This window comes from Hyaena hyaena, unplaced genomic scaffold (genome assembly GCF_003009895.1).
Source record: "Hyaena hyaena isolate Hyena2069 unplaced genomic scaffold, ASM300989v1 scaffold_86, whole genome shotgun sequence".
Taxonomy (NCBI): domain Eukaryota; kingdom Metazoa; phylum Chordata; class Mammalia; order Carnivora; family Hyaenidae; genus Hyaena; species Hyaena hyaena.
In genome coordinates this window covers 16,920-37,911 of record NW_024080721.1, presented here as the reverse complement: position 1 = coordinate 37,911, position 20,992 = coordinate 16,920, and the positions used below count along the sequence as shown (strand labels likewise).

General features: G+C 45.9%; 1 non-coding gene across 1 annotated transcript; it reads left to right on the top strand.

The window, feature by feature from the left end:
- The first annotated feature begins 19,576 nt into the window (after positions 1 to 19,576).
- On the top strand, positions 19,577 to 19,714 carry LOC120233390. The gene has a single exon (XR_005528804.1). It is a non-coding gene; the product is annotated as a U8 small nucleolar RNA (small nucleolar RNA).
- The last annotated feature ends 1,278 nt before the right edge of the window (positions 19,715 to 20,992 follow it).

The following is a 20,992-nucleotide window of genomic DNA, read 5'->3' as shown; positions in this document are numbered from 1 at the left end:
AAACGTTGTTCCCATGATTTCTTCTACAGGCTTCAGGAGATCCTGTGTGAATGGAATTTGTTTTTGGAGCTGTGGTGAACTTTCAGGAGAAGAAACGGAACTCGAGAACAACATGGGGCACTGCTGATTACATAGGAGCAGAGGCATAAATCAGAACTGTCCTGGGGAAACTGGGACGATGCCCACCGGGAGCCCTGAGATGATTAGCATTGTTTGCTGGCCACTTCCCGACCTCGGTGCCTATGATGTCCCCATTGCTCTGATGTCCTTGCTCTTCCTCGGATTCGTCAAACACCCCCTCATCCATAGCATGTGCTGTCCCCTCTACCCAAACTCAACTCTCCCAGCCAGCCATTTAGCTCCATCCACCCTTCACTGGGGCCTCTGCTTAAAGTCACCTCCTCAGACACCCAATCCAGAAGAGCCCTGCCCTCAGTCACTCCCTCAGTCACTCTCTACCCTCTTACCCTGCATCCTTTCCTTCACGGCACTTACCACTGCCTGATGCGGCCTGACACACTGGCTCAGATTCTCTTCATGTACCGTCAGGGACTGTCACACTCTTGACAGCGTCTGCCGCCCAGCAGGATGCACTCAACATCCACCAAATTCACGAACGAGTGAGCTTTCGCCACTACCACCTCTTCACATCCGGTGGACCCCATCTTTTCCACCATGTTTTCTTTTTAAATGTTTATTTGCTTCTTTTGTCTGCTTCTTTTTCTGGAAAAAGAAAGTTAGGATCCCCGTTCCCAAATTCTAAAGTAAATAAACAAAAACTACCTCTATCTGGATTATTTTTTGAAAGAGTCTACACTTAACAAGTAACTGGGAGGCAAATGCCATTGTCACCACATTCCGCCTTACCACTCAGCCTGTAGTTTCTCCATTCTTCCTTCCCTTCGGGGGGTTCCCTTAAGGCTCTCAGTGTGGCTTTCCTTTGTCTTCAAGACGATTTTGAGGTATTTTGTGTTTCCTGTAGTGAATAGTATCCTTTTTCTACCATATCTTCTTCCTTGGGATTTGGGGTGTACAGGAAACTTCCTTTGGATTTTGATTTTGTCCACACGCTCCCGTGAATTTCCTGCTGACAGGTGTCGCATTGCAGTGCACTTTGGCACATTAGGCATGTGGCGACCATTGCGATGGCTGATACAATGACGACAGCAGCGTTCAAAGCAACAACCATAGCAATAACGTGGCCATGTGAGCATAACACTGTCTCCAACATCTGGAGTCTGGCAGGCCCACAATAAGTATTTGTTGGATCCATGAAAACATTAGCGTCCATTGTCACAATTCTCATGTTCCCTGGTTTTACTGAGTGCATCACTGACTGCACTGCCAACCATTGTTTTAGAATAGCTACCCTTAATCTGCAAGGCAAAAATCCTTTCTGTTCCAGTTTTCGAAGAGTTATGGCTGAAAAAGGAACTGAAATGTATTAAATGGATTTGCAACAACTTTGAGATGCTTCTTTAACTTTCTTTTCAAAAGTATCAATATAACGCATTATTTAAATGTGACAACACCTTTCCATTCCTGGGTATAAATTCTGTATCTGTGTGTATGTGCATGTTCAGATTTAGTCCAGGGGAGCATGATAGGGTTTCCATTAGGATCTTTACATTCTAACAATTTCTTTAATGTTTATTTATTTATTTATTTTAAATTTTTAAAAAAATTTAATAGTTTATTGTCAAGTTGGCTTCCATATAACATCCAGTGCTCAACCCCACAAGTGCCCTCCTCCATGCCCATCATCTCCCTTCTCCTCTCCCCCACCCCCATCAGCCCTCAGTTTGTTCTCAGCATTCAAGAGTCTCTCATGGTTTGCCTCCCTCCCTCTCCCCCACTATTTTTCCCCTTCTTCTCCCCCATGGTCCTCTGTTAAGTTTCTCCTGTTCCACATATGAGTGAAAACATATGGTATCTGTCCTTCTCTGCCTGACTTACTTCGTTCAGCATAACAGCCTCAAGGTCCATCCATGTTGCTACACATGGCCAGATTTCATTGTTTCTCATTGCCATGTAGTATTCCATGGTATAGATAAACCACATCTTCTTGATCCATTCGTCCATTGATGGACACTTAGGCTCTTTCCATGTTTTGGCTATTGTTGAGAGTGCTGCTATGAACATTGGGGTACATGTGCCCCTATGCATCAGCACTCCTGTATCCCCTATTTGTATTTTGAGAGAGAGAGAGAGCAAGGGAGGGAGGGATAGAGAGAGAAGGAGACAGAATCTGAAGCAGGCTCAGGACTCTGAGCTGTCAGCATGGAGCCTGACGTGGGATTCGAACTAATGAATGGTGAGATAGTGAACTGAGTCAAAGTCGGAAGCTAAACTGACTGAGCCCCCCAGGCGCCAGGAGGATCTTTACATTCTAGTTCAGTGGAGACTGATTTACAATTGCCATATCTGTGCTGTGCTGGTCAAATGTAGAAATCAGGTTTACGCTAGCATTGCAAAATCACATTTTCTGTTAAATTATCAATGAAATTTGCTTAAAGAAATACCTGAAATCAGAGCCTTAAGGAGCTATTCAAAAACTTCTACAATATTTTTTAGTTATTGGCCTTGTCATTTAAAATTTTCTATTATTTAAAAATTTGCACAAAATATTTCTCTTTATTGACATTTTCAATTCTTTACTAAACAGTTTCACTAAGTAGACCCCTATCTTCAAGAAACAGTGTCATATCTTTTTTTATAACAACTTACAAATTTCTAATTTCATTTCTTTGTATTCTTTTTCTAATTAATTAATTTCTGCCATTATTTCTCTTATTCCTCTCCCCAGGTTTCTTTACGACTAATTTGATTTAAAAACAAAATAAAACAATGAAGTCTGAGGGGAATTTTAGTACCTGTACTTTCTGTTATTCCTTTCTTAAAAGTATACCTTGCTCCCTGATGGCCTTGTTGGGGGTGGCGTATGTGTTTTGAAATAGCGTGATCTCATTTCTATTCTCATTTAAGTAAATGGCTATTGTATATTTTAATTTACTTCTTAATCCCACCAGTTTCTTAGATGAGTGACCTTCATTTTTACTTATTTTTACATTTCTGAGTAATTTCGGTGCTTTCTTTGAAGCCCATTTGTTCATTTGTAAGTTTATTGTATTGTGTTTATTATATTAATTTGTAAGTTTATCGGGGGCACCTGGGTGACTCAGTCAGTCAAGCGTCCGACTTCTGGCTCAGGTCATGATCTCACAGTCAGTGGATTCAAGCCCGTGTCGGGCTCGGTGCTGACATCTCAGCCTGGAGCCTGCTTCGGATTCTATGTTCCCCTCTCTCTCTGCCCCTCCCCGGTTCACACTCAGTCTCTTTCTCTCTCTCACTCTCAAAAATAAATAAAACATTAAAAAAATTTAATTTGTAAGTTTATTGTACTGTGGTAAAAAAATGTTTTATGTGCCATTTCTAGTTTGGGGAATATAAGAATTTAACTGTCAAGGTAAGCATGTGACCAATTTTCTAAATTTTCATGGACACAAAAGAAGGAAGAGAGCCTATTTATTTGTAGGAAAAATTACAACATACCTATACATTTCTCCTTATTAATTACATTGATCAAGTCCCTGACGCCCATATGCTTTGTGTGTGTGCTTTATCTGTCTTTGACAATATTGTCTTAAAATCTTATCGTTGTTTCTCTGGTAAATGTCTTTGGCGATTATAATAACTTCTGCCTTATTGGGTTTGAGTCAGTGTGTATATAAATCTCTAGCACCATTATCCTCTCCCATTGGATTTGGGTTTTGTGTCCATTAAAAATGGCCGTATTTGCCCCATTAAATTATATTTGCTTAGAATTCAATTTCTCTGCAATTTTATTTCTTTTTTTTTTTTAATGTGCTAACATTGGCATGTTGTGTATTTGCTCATTCTTTTCTTTTTTATCTCCCTGTTTTTCCCCTTGGGGTATATTTTTGTAAGTCGCCTGTCAGGGAGAATCTTGGTATTCTGAAAAGTGGGTTAATCCATTTCTTGTCCTGCCTGCTTTTGTGTTTCGTGCTTTCAGCCTTAAAGCTCCCTGCCGCTGCTCCGTTTCTCATCTGCCCTTTGCTGTAGAGAAATGCATTTAGCTTGCTCTTATCTTCCGAAACGGTTCTGAACTTTGACATTCTAAATGTAATCCTCTCAGAGCAGTGCTTTCCCTTGTGTTTGGCAGAGTCCTGGCCCTATGAGATGCTCTGTGGGAAAAAGATCTGTGGTCAAACCTCATGAGGAAGGAGACATGCTATGTACCCCGAATGCTCTGATAAGTCCTGCAGTGCATGTCTTTGCCTTTCAGCTGAGTTACCTTTTTAGGAGGGCTTATTCCACTCTCATGGCCTGAAGCCCTCAAGAAGATATTTCCCCAAATGTCAGTCAAGTATGCATTTCTGAGCCTATCCTGGTACAGTGGGGAACTGGTGGTTTTGATCCATTTCTCTCCCTGTACCCCATCTGTCCTTAGGACTCAGCCATGTGGCCTGATGCCCCTAGGAAGAGAAGGGTGAGCACTCTGGAGCAAACGTGTTCACAGGGTAGGGAAGGAGCATCTGACCTAGAGGAGGTCCCCAGGGGGCATGAAGGGTTGGAGAATCTTCAGAGTGGGAGGGAAGAAAAGGAGGGGAAAGGGATGAGAGTGAAGAGGTGAAAGCCAGAATTCTGACTCCCCTTAGGGCTGAGCCCTCCAGGGATAGAAAGGATAGTGACTCCAGGGGGGAAAAAAAACAAGAAGTAAAGGTGAAAGCAGAGAGTCTTTTGTCGCATTTCCTGTTGGGAGCCCAGGGAGACCAACTGGCCTGTGTCATGACGCCAGCCAGGGTCAGAGACTGTGCACCCTGTGGTCCAGAGGGGCCAGAAGAAGGAAGCTGGGGGCCCGCAGGGTCCCACAGGGACGTGGGGGCTGCCTTTGTTGCCAAGGCTGCTAGAGGTGACTGAGACCCTGAGGACCCTCAGCTCCCATGAGAATCAATGTAGGACCGGGGTGGGGGGGGTCACCTGGCAGTGCCCAGGGAGCCCCAGGCTTCCACAGCAGAGCCAGACAGGCACAGGTGGAGCGGGGCACCACTCAGAGGTTTGAGAGGCACCCAAGCTCCGGTCAGAATTTCTTCTGGAAACACAGGGCACAGTTAGGATACTTGACAAAGAGGTAAAGGAAGTATCTGCAAAGTGTGTCTGAGGACAGGGGACCACAGTGACAGTGCAGCACCCTGGGCCTGGAGCGAGGGTACTTACTGAACCAGAGACAGAGAGGGCTGCGTGGAGGGAGCTGGCTCTGAAGCTGAGACCTCCAGCCAAGGGACCAGGCAGGCCTCAGTGACTCCGCAGGGAAGGAACCAGGGAAATACATTCCCCGGCCTCACTCTCCTCCTCCTTTCCTCTCCTGCTAACATCCCCATTTACTAGACCCAACTGGTAGCCACAGGACATGGAGACCTATGGATGGGGTCCCTACAGGCCAGCTTCACAGGGTCCAGGGTGGCCTGGGGAGGACAGGCATGCCCCTGGAGGACAATACTCAGGGACAGCACAGGGACCAGCCAGGGATTTAAGACCATGTCTGCCCCCAAGCTGGGAGGTTACGTCCAGTTTCCTCTTACCCAGATGGAATCGGGCTGGGAGGGGGGACAAGAATTGCAGAAAAAGAGCCGGCACACCTTCAGCAGGAAACTTGCGTGGTTGATCCCACCTGCTTCTCTGCTCATCTCCCAAGTCTCAGAGGAGGGATTTTCACATCCACAGGGGACAGGGATCCAAAGGAGCCCTAGGTGCGTTTGTTCGCGTGAGCAAAGGGCGTGACTGTTGACCCTGATCCACAGGTGCATGAACGTGTAGAAGCATCAGCTTTAACCCCACATGGCCCGTTGACTCGAAGCCCCGCAGCGGTGGGAGGGACAGCCAGTGTTTCTCTGTCTGTGCCGTGTCAGCGTCAGGACTCAGTCCTGCTGGATTTTGCTGCCTCCACCTGGACTTGAATGAGTTGGAAAAACACACGTGTTCCAACGGGCTGCTTGCTGCCTTCGCCCCTACTGTCCATGTGTGCCACCATCACCCCGGCTTGCTGGGATCCACAGGCTTGGACCAATACAGACAGGGTATCAGGTGGCGAGGTCACCAGCCTGACCCACAGAAGGTTCAGAAGGTGGATGGTCCTGATCAGATCATCTGTGAGTGGCAGGAAGAACGGATAACAGAGCCCCCAGAGTCATCTCCGGGGCCGCCACCAGGTCCCCGCCTTCTCTGGCTGTTGGGTCCCCACACCTGGGACTTTCTCGTGGGTGGGCTTCAGCCTGAGCAGGTTCTCGATGCTGGCTGCACATCAGAGTCACCTCAAGGGCTTTGAATGTGCTGGTGCCTTGTTTCCGCATCCATCCATCCATCCATTCAGTGTGTGGGCATCTGTGCTTTGTAGAAAGCCCAGGCGATTTTCATGTGCGCGTAGGAGAGGACTGAGAACCACCAGCCTCCTTTCTTCTCACCTGTCACTCACTCATCTCCCTGGGAGGAAGAGGAGCAGTAGCTCCTGGGTGACTCTTGTGGAATGACGCGGGCACGTCAGCCCAGCTCCTTCCCTACAGTGGGAGGAGCATACGCCGCGCAAATAGATTTCAGCTGAGGGAGAAGATAGCAATACACACACCGCCCCTCTCTTCATGCTCTGCATTCTCTTGACCCTGCTTCACTGCCTACAGACAAGTGTGTTCTGCTCTGCAGTCATGCCCTGCGGGCAGAGCCAGCCCGTAAAGGCGAAGCCCTGTGGGTGTCTAGCTCTGCTCGTGGCCAAAAGGGTGTCTACTAATTTAGTGGCAAAGTATTAGGAGCTCACCCGGCCGAGATCTCAAGCCCTATCTCCAATGAGCGTTGGCCGGTAATAAAGCTAGTATTCTCATCTCTTGCCTGGCATCGCTTTCTACATCTCTTTGGTTCAAAACGCGGAGCATGAAGAGAGGGGCAGTGTGTGTATTGCTATCTTCTCCCCCAGGTGAAATCTATTTGCATGGTGTATGCTCCTCCCACTGTAGGGAAGTATGTATGAAATACTTTGGATATTTCAAGAATGTCAGTATTTGTAGTGAATAATTATAGAAGCAAATCAAATTCATCTTCATTATAATAAACACTTGCTGTGTATTCCTTTGTTTTTATTCTAGGTGCTAAAATAACCCTCTGGAGATGAAAAACAAATGCATACCTGGGGGGGGAGCAAAAGGTGATGAATACAGAAAGGCAAATTAGGATGGAGCCCCGGGACCTTAGATGTGATTGTATATGGATCAGCCCCAACATGTTCCATTGGGATTTGCTAAGAGAGTCTGGCCTGGCCACAGGCTCGGACATCATCAGAGAGCACCTGCCATTGTGTACAGTGCTTGAGGTGGCTGTCCCCAACCCAGACCTCACACAGCCTGGCCTGGAATGCTGCCCTTATCCTAAACCAGAGCAGACACTACTGCGTCAGATGGCCTGCATGTTGCATAGGCCTCCTGATTCAAAGAGAAGAAATTCCCTTTCATGGTGCCTGGGTGGCTCAGTCGGTTAAGCATCCGACTTCAGCTCGATTCATGATCTCAAAGTTCATGAGTTCAAGTCCCACGTAGGGCTCTGTGTTGACAGCCCAGAGCCTGGAGCCTGCTTTGAATTCTGTGTCTCCCTCTCTCTCTGCCACTCCCTCACTCACTCTCTGTGCTAAAAATAAATAAACATTAAAATTTTTTTTAAATAAACAAAAGAAGAACTTCCCTTTCAGGGAAAGTTATAGTAAATTATATTCTTAGCAGAAATACACAAAAGTTCTCCAATCTTTGCTAACAGGGGATGGCTCCTTTTTATCCTCAGGCTTAGAAGAGTACTATTACATGGTTAATTTTAGTTTTTTTAGTGTTTATTTTTGGGAGAGAGAGAAAGATAGAGCGCAAGCTGGGGAGGGACAGAGGGAGAGGGAGACACAGAATCCGAAGCAGGCTGCAGGCTCTAAGCTGTAAGCATAGAATCTGATGTGGGGCTCGAGCTCATGAACTGCGAGATCATGAATTGAGCTGAAGTCGGATGCTTAGCCAACTGAACCCCCCAGGCGCCTCTCACATGGTTATTTTAATCTTCATTTTGTTGATTAATGCTGAGATTAAACCTCTATATATTTTTATGCTTTCTGAATTAAATATTTCTTTATTTTCCTCTTAGAGTATGTTTCTGATTGATTTTTAAGAGATCTTTATATAGTAAAGCTCATGTAAATTAAAAATATTCCCCTCACAAAGCTGTCATCCTCAAGACAGTATGGTATTGGCACAAAAACAGACACATAGACCAATGGAACAGAATTGAGAACTCAGAAGTGGACCCAAAAATATATAGCCAACTGATCTTTTTATTTATTTATTTTTTTATTTTTTTTAAATTTTTTTTTAATGTTTTTTTTATTTATTTCTAGGAGAGAGAGAGAGAGAGAGACAGCGTGAGCAGGGGAGGGTCAGAGAGAGAGGGAGTCACAGACTGAAACAGGCTCCAGGCTCTGAGCTGGCAGTCAGCACAGAGCCCGACGCGGGGCTCGAACCCATGAACCGCGAGATCATGACCTAAGCGAAAGTCGGACGCTCAACCGACTAAGCCACCCAGGCGCCCCAAACAGCCAACTGATCTTTGACAAAGCAGGAAAGAATATTCAATGGAAAAAAGACAGCCTTTTTAACAGATGGTGTTGGGAGAACTGGACAGCAACATGCAGAAGAATGAAACTAGATCATTTTCTCACACCATGCACAAAAATCAACTCAAAATGGATAAAGGACCTGAACGTGAGACAGGAAACTATCAACACCCTAGAGGAGAAAGCAGGAAACAACCTCCTTGACCTCCACCGCAGCAACTTCTTACTTGACACATCCCCAAAAGCAAGGGAATCAAGAGCAAAAATAAACTGTTGGGACCTCATCAAGATTAAAAGCTTCTGCACAGCAAAGGAAACAACCCAGAAAATTAATAGGCAACCAACGGAATGGGAAAAGATAGTTGCAAATGACATATCAGATAAAGGGTTAATATCCAGAATCTATAAGGAACTCACCAAACTACACGCCCGAAAAACAAACAACCCAGTGAAGAAATGGGCAGAAGACATGAACAGACACTTCTCCAAAGAGGACATCCAGATGGCCAACAGACACATGAAACGATGCTCAGCATCCCTCCTCATCAGGGAAATACAAATCAAAACCACACTGAGATACCACCTCACACCAGTCAGAGTGGCTAAAATGAGCAAATCAGAGAACTCGAGATGCTGGCGAGGATGTGGAGAAACGGGCACCCTCCTACACTGTAGGTGGGAATGTAAACTGGTACAGCCCCTCTGGAAAACAGTGTGGAGGTTCCTCAGGAAACTAACAATAGAACTCCCTTATGACCCAGCAATAGCACTGCTAGGAATTTACCCAAGGGATACAGAAATGCTGAGGCATAGGAGCACATGTACCCCAATGTTCATAGCAGCACTCTCCACAATAGCTAAAACATGGAAAGAGCCTAAGTGTCCATCAACAGATGAATGGATCAAGAAGATGTGGTTTATCTATACCATGGAATACTACATGGCAATGAGAAACAATGAAATCTGGCCATGTGTAGCAACATGGATGGACCTTGAGGGTGTTATGCTGAGCGAAATAAGTCAGGCAGAGAAGGACAAATATCATATGTTTGCACGTATAGGAGGATTAGGAGGAACTTGACGGAGGAACAAGCGGGAGAAGAAGGGCGGAAATGGTGGGGGAAAGGGAGAGAGGCAAACCATGAGAGACTCTTGAATGCTGACAAAAACTGAGGACTGATGGATGTGGGGGGGAGGGGGGGATGGGCATGGAGGAGGGCACTTTGGGGATGAGCACTGAGTGTTATGTAGAAACTAATTTGACAATAAACTATTTGTAAAAAAAAAAAAAATATTCCCCTCAGATTGTCATTTATCTTAGTGTTGGTTTTGGTGGTTTTTCACAAAATTTTATAGTTTTTGTAATAAAATCTATTTTGATACTGAAAACAAAACTCCTCTCAACCTCCAATATTAATGAACAATTACATTCTGAAAGAATTGGTTTGAGGGTTTCTGCCAGGCCCTCTTGGAGGGCTTGAGGCAAGTTCCCTGCAGTTTAGGGACACGGTGAACTGGCATCTGACTTCCTAGAGCAAATATGATACGCGAGAGTTGCTGGCTGATGTGTGCGCCCAGTTTGTTGGGGGCCAGGCTTTCAGGGGCCTTTCCTCATTTGGGAGCACACAGGTAAGTCCACGGTGTAAGATGTCGGTTCCTGTGAGAAAGTCCATCAGAGACAAGCTTAAGCTATGGCTGGGTCCCTAAGAGGCTGGCTGGGATTTATCCATTTATGGGAACAACAGGAAGGAAACATCCAGGGATGGGGGCAGGATTAATCTAGAAATTCTCCCACAAGCAGTGAGCATAAACACCTGCTATTCAAGTCAGAGTGTCCTTGCTCAAATTACCACCTCTTTCCCCACGGTTCTGTAGCAGATGCTGTGTAGTGTGTGTGTGTGTGTGTGTGTGTGTGTGTGTAGAGGGGATGACTGACTGCCGACACAGGAAGGAGAGAAAACAAAGAAGGAAAGCTCCCAGCCCCTAGGCAGCCTACAATCTGCAGGCCTGGGCTGGGAAAGGAGGAAGCTTCATACCTGAATATGAACCCCCTACATGGATTCAAGCTTGAACCCCTACGTGGACTGGACATTCTAATGACCAGCAGGGGACTGACTGCATGATGCCTACGAATGGCCAGAAAAGACTAAAGACGTCCTAGGTTTTCATTGGGGCAGGGAAAACTCATTGCTGCAGAGCCCATCTGAAGACAGAATTGTTTGACCCTTCTATGCAGTGTGTCCTCTGGCTTGATGCGCAGGTTATGTTTAGAATTCCAGGACAGGATGCAGGGATAAGCTAATGTTGCATTTACCACCTTTCAGGCTCTGCTCTTGGGGCTTCCACGTGTAGTATCTCACTTAATTTCCACCATCGACTAGGGGGAAATGTTCTTAACTTCCACACAAGGAGACTGAGCATCACAGAGATAAAGGAATTTGCCCAAGTCTATCGGGTGTGTAATGGGTGCATCTGGGGTGAATTAAAATTCTTTCTTTTTCTTTTTTTTAATGTTTATTTATTATATTGAGAGAGAGTGTGTGTATGAGTAGGGGAAGGGCAGACAGGGAGAGAGAGAATCCCAAGCAGGCTCTGCACTGTCAGCACGGAGCCTGACGCCGGGCTCCATCTCATGAACTGCAAGATCACGACCTGACCCGAAATCAAGAGTCAGACGCTTCACCGTCTGAGCCAGGCATCCGTAAGGTAAATTAAAATTCTTAACACAATCCGGTTGAGGAGGGAGATTGGGGGTATCGATGAACAGGATTGGCCATAACTGGTCGAAGGCTGGTGGTGGCATATGGGTTCACTACTCTCTATACCTTGTTATGTGCTTGTAAATTTCCATAATGAAAGTGTAAAAATGTGTTGAACACATATTGAGCAGGGCACTGCAGGGATTGGTCGAGCAGGTGCACACTGAAAATTACTGGAAGGCCCCCACGTGTGCATCCTAGTTGAGGATAAGCTCTCGGCCCAGTGCGGCTGCAAACCCAGCAGTCTGCCTCCAGCCCAGCTCCCGCCACCTACCCCAGCTTCCCGCCTTGCTGGAACGGCCAGAGGAGAAATGGATCTGGGTACCGGCCCTCTCATGCCCCTATGCCTATAACCTAATCTCCCTGGGATCCTCTCTTCGCTCTAGGGTGGCCCCCTTCAAGGGTCCTTCCAAGGACTTAGCAGTTGGGAAAATAATACTTGCCCCACAAAGTGTTAAATTCACTGCCTGATCTCAGGGTGGAGATTTGCAAAGCCACACTGCAGATGCAGAATGGGTTTCAAGCCATTATCGGAGGAACCAGACGCTCATTTGTCTAATTAACAGGTTTCAAGGTCACGCTCCTCTCTTCTCCATGAATGCATATCTCTTTTAAAAGTCATTAAAATAATATTTCATGGAAGAGGGTTTGATCACAAACACTGAGCGTCTTGTACATCTGTGGTTTTCAACCACTAATGTGTCGTTAGAGTGGTTCTGATGTAGTTTGGGCTCCAAAGTGTATGAGTTTTATTTTTATCGGCAAGAATTAGCATGCATTTATGATTTTCCTTGTAAATTGTCACGGTCACTTTTTCTTGCATTCTGACACATGTTTCTAAGGGTCCCGGGCCACCCTGGGGAAGATTTTGTATATGTGATCCCCATATGGCATTTGTCTTGTTCTGGGGAGGACAAAGGTTGAGATCCGCCATTTGATGCCAATACGTGATGGTCAGGTTGGATTGAACACCGAATCCTGCAGTGTCTATTCAGTACGGAAGCACAGAGATAACAAAATGGATTCCTTTGGACAAAAACCTCACCCAGAGGGGCGGCGTGTGTGAACAAAGAGATAAATCACTGTTTGCTTATAAGCTTTTTTAGGGAAGTCACCACGAAGGATCCTCTAAGTGGCACATCAAATGCTTGTTTTGTTAAAAGGTATTGATAATGATGAATTGGCCTTGGATAAAAGGTTTATAGTTAGAGGTAATTTTATTGATTCAGGCCTGGCTGGCCTCTTGGAGGTACAACATTATTTTCAGTAAATCGATTGTGTCTGGTTTGGAAAGGCTTTGCACTACATTGGTCTTAAATTATATTTAAATAATTGATCGCAATTTGTATTTGTTAATGACCTTTAACTGAACTGTCACTGACCTGTGTTGGGCCACAGAGATCAATTCTGTGGACAGCTCATTAGTCTTTGTGACTTTTCTAAAACACTTGGTGTTACGCTCCCCTCGAATCCTCCACTAGGTGTTTAACGCAGAAATCAAGGGTTCTGGCTTATTTCTATACACGAAAATGGAATTTCTGGGAGGAGAGCTGTGTTTCCACAGCCTTCATGGCCATAGGCATGATGCATGGATGTGTCCCATCCTCCTGTTTGGGTCAGGTATCAAAACTCTAGGACAGGGAAGGACAAGGAACGCTATGTACCTGGCATGGGGCGTGCCACCTTTCCTCTCTAATCCGAGCTCTGGTCTCATGAAGGGCATCTACGGCTACTCTTCCCCCGATGTGCTGGCCTGGACGCCATCTTTGTCTTCCTGTTCTTTCCCCGACCCCCAGTCTATCTATTTATTGTGAATATTCTCTTCACGCTTTTTCTAGGCTGCGGAATCGAGATGTCTTGCCCCATTCAACCAGCCCATTCCCACTGCTGATTCAGATCCTTAAGGAAGGGGAATCGGCAAGAATACAGTGGGTGGCGACATATCCCTTGCTGTCCTGAGAGACCCCACAGTTGGGCATCGTTGTGTGCTCAGGTTCCTGGGAAAGTGGGCATCGAATCCGGAAGCCCGATTGTGTCCTAACTTGCACTTAGAGGGCAGCTACTCAGCGGTCAGCTGTTCATCCAGGGTTTCCCAACTGGGTGCCTCAGGGGCACAAATGGGCCAGGAACATGAATGGCCTACATCACCCAGAGCTTGTACACTTCCATCTTTTTGAAAGAGTTTGCCAGCAGATCCTTTCTTCTCGTAGGGAAGTGGCAAAATTCGTGGAGTGGAGGTGGGGTATAAGTGACTTTTTTGCTTTCAGAAAGACTTGAAGGGGGTCAGGCTGTGGGAGATTAAAGCGAGGTACGTTGCCTTACATGGTGAAATAGCAAAGTGTCTGAGTTTTCTGCAGGAAGCCTGATGGGTGGGGATTCCAGGGGTGGAATCTCTCTACAAACTGGGTGGTTTAAAGCAAAAATAAAGGAAAAATGTGTTATCTTACGGTTCTGCAGACCAGGAGTCCCAAATCAAGCCGCTGGCAGGGTCAGGCTCCTCTGAAACCTGTACAGGAGAACCTTCCTCAAGTCTTCCAGCTCCTGATACCTGGCCAGCAATGTTTGGTGCCCTTTGGCTTGTAGACATCACTCCAGTCCCCTGTGCGTCTTCACACCTGTGCATGTCTGTCTCTGTATCCAATGGATACCAGTCATGATGGATTAGCCCCATCACCCCCAAATGACCTCATTTTAACTAACTTATCTTTGAAAACACTCTTTTCCTAAATGGGGTCACAATCTGAGGTACTGGAAGTTAGGACCTCAACATCAAATCTTTTTTGGGGGGGAGGGGGACACAACTCAACCCATAACAAGGAAAAATGGAAGAAAATGCTCAAGGGGGTGGAGGTCCAGATGCTGGGATCTCAGGAAAGCAAGCTCTTTGGTGAGAAACGGGCAGGGAAGTTTGAATAATATTGAAGTCTGGCATTAAATTGGAAGGTATTCTTAGTCCTAATCTACAATCACACTTTATTTCCCCCGAACTTCTAATAAACAATTTGTGCACAGCAGCCTTGGGCTGGTGGAGCTTGGAGGAAAGACAGAAGAACGGGTGCCGATGTTCAGTCAAGGGAGAGTAGCTGTTCTATTATGTCACTGGTGGTGAGTATGTTGTCTGGGTCTCTTCCTAGATTATAAGGAGCATGGTTCTAAGAGCAGGGCTCTGTCTGATTCATCAGGCAAAACAGTGCCTGGGAACAAGCAGGAATTCCATAAATACTTGCAGAAGGCGCTGAATGGAGCTGCAGGAGGGGAGAGAATCTTTTGGGCTGAGAGCTGGGCTGATGGCATTCTTTGTAGTGACTAGTAACAGGTTGCTTGTTGCTATTTATCGTCTACCCTCCAATCCCAACCACAGCGCTGGCTTCCCTCCGTCAACGGTGGGGACTCAAGGAATTTTGTTTGGATATTAACAGAAAGGGCCTCCAGAAGACTGAAGAACTCAGGAGCGATCAGTTTCTATGGCTGTAAGGAATTACCTCCCACATTTGACGTGGCGTCATCACAGCGATAGCTGGCAGGTGGACGGCACAAAGCCTTTCCCTTAGTAGATGCTCAGTAAATACCTACTGAACTGAAATAAGTAATGTGACAGGAATGTCTGTGAGGTGCAAAAAAGAGGGGAATACAATAGCTGAGGATCTAACTTCCGCAGAAACTGAAATTCAGGTTCAACTTCAGCCGCAGTATCACCCTGGCGTTCTCAGCAAATAGCTCAGCTTTTTTGCACACATCCTTTACGGGCTTTGGGTCCACCTCATTTGTATTCTGCCTGGGGAGCTGAACACGAGACCCAGATTGAGACCATGACATTTATATCTTCCCCGTAACATTTTCCTAAAGCCTGCCGAGCTGTAATGCTGCCTCCAGGGTGCTGCAGTGGGTGGGGTGTGGTAGAGCATCAGCGTGGTCCTGGCCCTCTGGTCCAGCTTACAGCCGCTGCGGGGTTGTGAATTTACAGAGGATGTTAAGAAACATTAGGGGCTGTGGAGGAGAGTGCGTCCTAAGCCTTGGCGTAAACCGGGTTCCACCTGGTGGGGAAGGACACTGAATGAATCCAGTGTCAGAACATGGGAATTCCAACATCTCCAACTGCATGACCTTGAGCCAACTTGCCTCACTGCTCGGCAAGGTCGTTTGAAGACCAAATGAGAAATCCATATACAAAGTGCTTTAAAAGTGGAGGATAGCGAAGCCCTTCCGATGAATATACTGGAAACGGTTTGCCTGCTGGCAAACGGCAGGCCGTAGGTTCGGAGCTGGCCTCAGTCAGATGCTCTGTTTGTTGGTGAGGGTCTCCCCCGGCAAGCGCTTGCTGATCCACTTTGGTGAGAGAGGTGAGGGGTCGGAGCCATCGCTCTGGCCTCCAGCAAACCAGCCCCTTGATGCGCAGGCTCCATGTCCGGCTGGTTGCAGGCCTCGGTTCATTCCTGAGGGCAGGCGGCGTCTGGTTGATGGACTCCAGCCAGAGCCTTCCCGGGAAAGCTTCTGAACGGCCTGCTGACCTCGGAGCGGGTGTCTCGGAGGGACTGTCTCTGCCTGTGGCTCTCTTCTGTGGAGGCACAAAGGGCCACAGGGTGGTCTTCTGCCCCCTGACGTCCATGCTGGGGCGGGACGCCCCCTACAGGCAGGGCCGTGTCTCCTCTGACTCTGCATCTCCAAAGTTTCAGTTGGGGGCGGAGCCCAGCATCGTAAAAGCTCTTTTCTGGTTCACCGAGCAGTCCCGGGCAGGTGTTCACGCCGGTGGGGACTTCCAGGGACTCGGGCTGAAGCGGGGCTCCCGTCCTCAGCACCCAGCTTCCCCAGCCGCCATGTGGTTTCCCACCGGCCAACCGGAAGGGAGGGCGCAGAGGGGGCGCTTGGGGACTCAAAAGGGCAGGCTTGAAGAGAGACCCTTTTCCTCACTTCCCATTGGCTAGAACCAGCCACGTGGCCTCAGTCGCTGCGAGGGTGACTGTGAAACGACGCAGAAGAAGAGAAAGTGCATTTCGGTGGACAGCTGTTTGCCCACATCCAGGGACAGGGTCTAGTGGAGCGGAAGCGCTCATCGCGTGCTCGCTGTAACGTGCGTGTGCATGTGTGCGTGTGTGTAGTAGGAGTGTAACGTGCATGTAGTGATGGTGGCAGCACCAGTGGGCACGTGGTGTTCAGAGAATCCGACAAAAGTTGTCGACTTTCTGTCCACTATCTCTATGTACCTCATCACGCTGCGAATCATTTCATTAAGAGAGATTATTTACTTAAATTCAAGTTCATTAACATATAGTGTAGTATGGGTTTCAGGAGCAGAACCCAGTGATTTAGCACTTACATATGACACCCTATGCTCGTCTGAACAAGCACCCTCCATAATGCCCATCCCTCGTTTAACCCATCCCCCCACCCACCTCTCCTCCAGCACCCTCAGTTTGGTCTCCGTATTTAAGGGTCTCTTATGGTTTGCCTCCCTTTCTGTTTTTATCTTATTTTTTTCTTGCCCTTCCCCTATGTTCATCTGGAAAACCATTTCGTTTAATGCTTATTGTCCTCACAGGGTCCAGGGCGCTAAGCAACAAGCTAGAGATCACTTCTAAATAATATCAGGTTCCTGCGTGCAAGGCACTTACAGCCTGTGTAACGAAGGGCATCCGGTGTCTTTCTATTAAACTAGCTCTTCTTCCAGATACTCTTGTGTCCATAACCAGAGTTGTACCCTCGTCAATGGATTTATCTAAAATCCTTTAACCGCTGAAGCATATGTTGAAGCCCTCGATGGAATATTAATCAAAATTTTGTTCTGGGCTCTGGAGCCCTGATTGAAAATGCATTTGTGTAAGTAGCCTTTTTAGGAAAATTACACATCTTACACTGGAGCGGGTAATCAAGCCTTCCCCGCCCCTCACAATGGAAATGCAGAGATGGCAGCTTATCCACATGAAAAACAGGCTGATTTTATTCTAATGAGAACGCAGGGCTAGATCTATTACAGACAAGTGTGCAACGTCAGTGAGGTCTTTCTTTTGATTTTGATGAACAGTTACACGAAAATACCCTAAAGCTTTCCTGCTGCCCTTGTGAGGATCAGAAATGGCTCTTGATACAGTATCAGTTTCCACCTTAGAAAGGGAGCCGCTTTCTGGGGAACAGAATACACAAAATCTGAAGAGTCAGGAGGAAATGGGCAGAGCCCAGGCGGATAGCAGGGACAGTCTAGGGTGAGGCCATCCAGCACATCGCCTCTCTGTGCAGACACCCCTTCAGGTTAGCAACATGAGAGCCTGATTTAGACATGACCCTGAAGAGTGGTGGAAGACAATTCCAGAATCTCCACTATTCTTACTCCGCTCTGTTAGGAGATTCCTATTTATGCCTTTCCTGCATTCATCTTAGAAGTTACAGGTGACTGTCAGTTGTAGGGACTGGTGTGGGGAGAAGAACAGGCAATAGAAGATGGTAGATTAGAGCCTCCTGATGTTTTAAACTTGGAATCTGTAAATATGGATTTCTCGTGCCCATCTGAAATTAAAATATTGTTAGTAAAGAATGTCTGATCTCTGGAGAAGAAAGTGAATGAGTGTATAAGTGAAGGCATAGGCCCCAGAGTCGTCATGAATATTTTAATTATGTAAGGGATTAATTTATTTCAAATGTCTTTTCTGCCCTTGGTGTGTGCTGGCTAAGCAAGCAGTTAATTCTGTTTTTAAGATGCCAGTCTCTCTTTTCCCCAGGGGAGCAACAGACCTATATCTTCAAAGTGTAAACAACTTAAAAAATTTTTTTAACATTTATTTATCATTGAGAGACAGAGACAGAGTATGATCATGGGAGGGGCAGAGAGAGGGAGAGACACAGAATCTGAAGCAGGCTCCAGGCTCTGAGCTGTCAGCACAGAGCCCCATGCGGGGCTCAAATTCACAAGCTGTGCAATCATAACCTGAACTGAAGTCGGACGCGCAACCGACTGAGCCACCCAGGTGCCCCTCAAAGTGTAAATTTCTAATCACAGAGGTAATAAAAACTATACATAGGCTGTTAGAATGTCAAATGCTATGAATATTTAGACTTTATCTAGGAGTATTTGTTCTGAAAATAGTTACAAACAGAGAGGAAGGAAGGCAAACCATAAGATACTCTTAAATACAGAGAACAGACTGGGGGTTGATGGGGGAGGTGGGGGAGAGGGGAGATTGGGTGATGGGCATTGAAGAGGGCACTTGTTGGGTGCACTGGGTGTTGTACGTAAGAAACGAACCTCAGGAATCTGCCCCAAATCCAAGAGCACACTTTACACACTGCACGTCAGCCAATTTAACAATAAATTATATTTTTTCAAAAAAGTGTATTTGTTTTGAATTTCAAGTTTAACTAAGAAAGCCACACCTCCCTCACCCCTCTTCTTTCCCACTGATGGCCAAGGAGAGAGAAACTTCCAAAGTATTCCCAAGAGAGAGGAAAGAGTGGAACTCATCTGCCATACATCTCTCAGACTCTGAGGAAAAAAAAAAAAATCTGTGCTGTGTTTGGGGACCTAACAAGAGTAGAGAATTAACAATGGGTCTCATGTGGGTCACACTCCACCAGTCCCAGCCTGGGGTGAGGCCACAGGAATGGATGTATTGTGATTGCCCACACTCAGGCTGTTTTCACAGGGCACAACTGGCCTCCCTGGCCCCTGAATTTGCAATGGTTCACTACGACTTCAAGGGATCTGCTGGGAAGGTGCATATGATGGACTGGAAAGGAAGGGAGGGGGAGAGAGAGGAGAGCCCAGAGGAGCTGAATCACCTGGCCCTGCTGGCCAAGGCATTATTGCAGCCACCTGTGGAAGAATTGCACTCGCTTTTAACAAAGAATGTACACAGTTGAAATTCTCTTAAATGTGGTTAGCTTGCAGAAAATTTGAACCCATTAAAACCACTCACACCAGGGGTGCCTGGGGGGCTCAGTCGGTTAAGCATCTGACTCTTGGTTTCAGCTCAGGTCATGATCTCATGGTTCGTGAGGTCAAGCCCCAACATCAGGCTCTGCGCTGATGCCACGGAGCCTGCTTGGGATTCTTTCTCTCTCTCTGTCCCTCTCCTGCTCTCTCTCTTTCTCTCTCAAATAAATAAATAAACAAAAAATAAATAAAACTACTCACATCAAAACTGAATACTAGCTGAATTTTTAAAAAAAATCATTGGGATTGTCAGGTAGGAAAATCTTTACCTGTTCCTTTTGTCGGAGGGCAGATTGGATCATGATGATTGAAGTTTGCATGATTTGGGATTAGCGTTTCTGCATACAGTCAGGACTTTGGACACACTGACTGATCCTATTTGACTTTTCCTGGAAAAAAACCAACAACAGTGGCTACTGTGACAGGTAAAGCTCTTTTCATGTTTGCGTGTTCTATTCAATCCTTTTTTCCAAAGTGTCTACTTACATCCTTTGCCCACTTTTCTCTTGTGGTGACTGTCTCTTAATTATTGATTTGTAAAAGCTTTTTCTATAAGGACACTAACTTTGGTCAATTTTGTTGTAAGTAATTTATCATAGGTCTTTCAACTATTCTGATTATATAGAAATCATTTTTATTATTTAGCCATTTATGTCTTCATATATACCAATTATTTTCCTTTCAGGGGTTCTGGCTTGGGAGTTATAGTTAGAAATTAATGTTCATTTTATTTATTTAATTTTTAAAAAAAATTTAATGTTTATTTTTGAGACCGAGAGAGAGAGGCAGAGCACAATCAGGAGATGGCAGAGAGAGAGGGAGACACAGAATCCAAAGCAGGCTCCAGGCTCCGAGCTGTCTGCATAGAACCTGACGTGGGGCCTGAACTCACAAACTGCAAGTTCATGATCTGAGCCAAAGTCAGACACTTAATTGACTGAGCCACCCAGGTGACCCCAGGTTCATTTTAAAATTACAGAATCATTCACTAAATTGATTAGGGGGTGCCTGGCTGGCTCAGTTAGTGGAGTATGCGACTCTTGATCTCGGGGTTGTGAGTTCGAGCCCCAGCTTGGGTATAGAGATTACTTAAAAATAAAATCTTTAAAAACATAAAATACATTTTTCTCCTAATAGTTTCATATTTTTATTTTTAAATATATATATTTAAATCTTTATTGTCTCATAAGATATGAGTTCAGGTTTTAACCTCCTCCTGCCCAAAATGCCGTGTTAGTTTTCCTAACAATATGCATTGGATTTCTTTCTCATTTTTCCATTAGGTTAAATTCATATGGATGTGTGGACCTCAGAGTGGACTTTGACTCTGTGTATCTGTTCTGATGTCAATTATACTATAGCTCTAGAATTATAGAGATTATTAGGGTATGTCCCAATCATTACTTTTCAATTTTTTGGACTAGTCTCATATGCTTTCTTCCAAATGAATTTTAAATGTGTATGATCTTTCCCTTTGTTTCAAGAAGGGCCCTGTTTGTTTAGTACATATGGTAGTCAGAATAATGCCCCCTAACCCCAAGAGATATTCCTGCCCTAATTCTCAGAACCGTGAACTTGTTAGCTTATGTGGCAAAGGGACTTTGTTGATGTCATTAAATTTAAAGATCTTGAGGTGGAGAGATTATGGGTCATCTGGGTGGG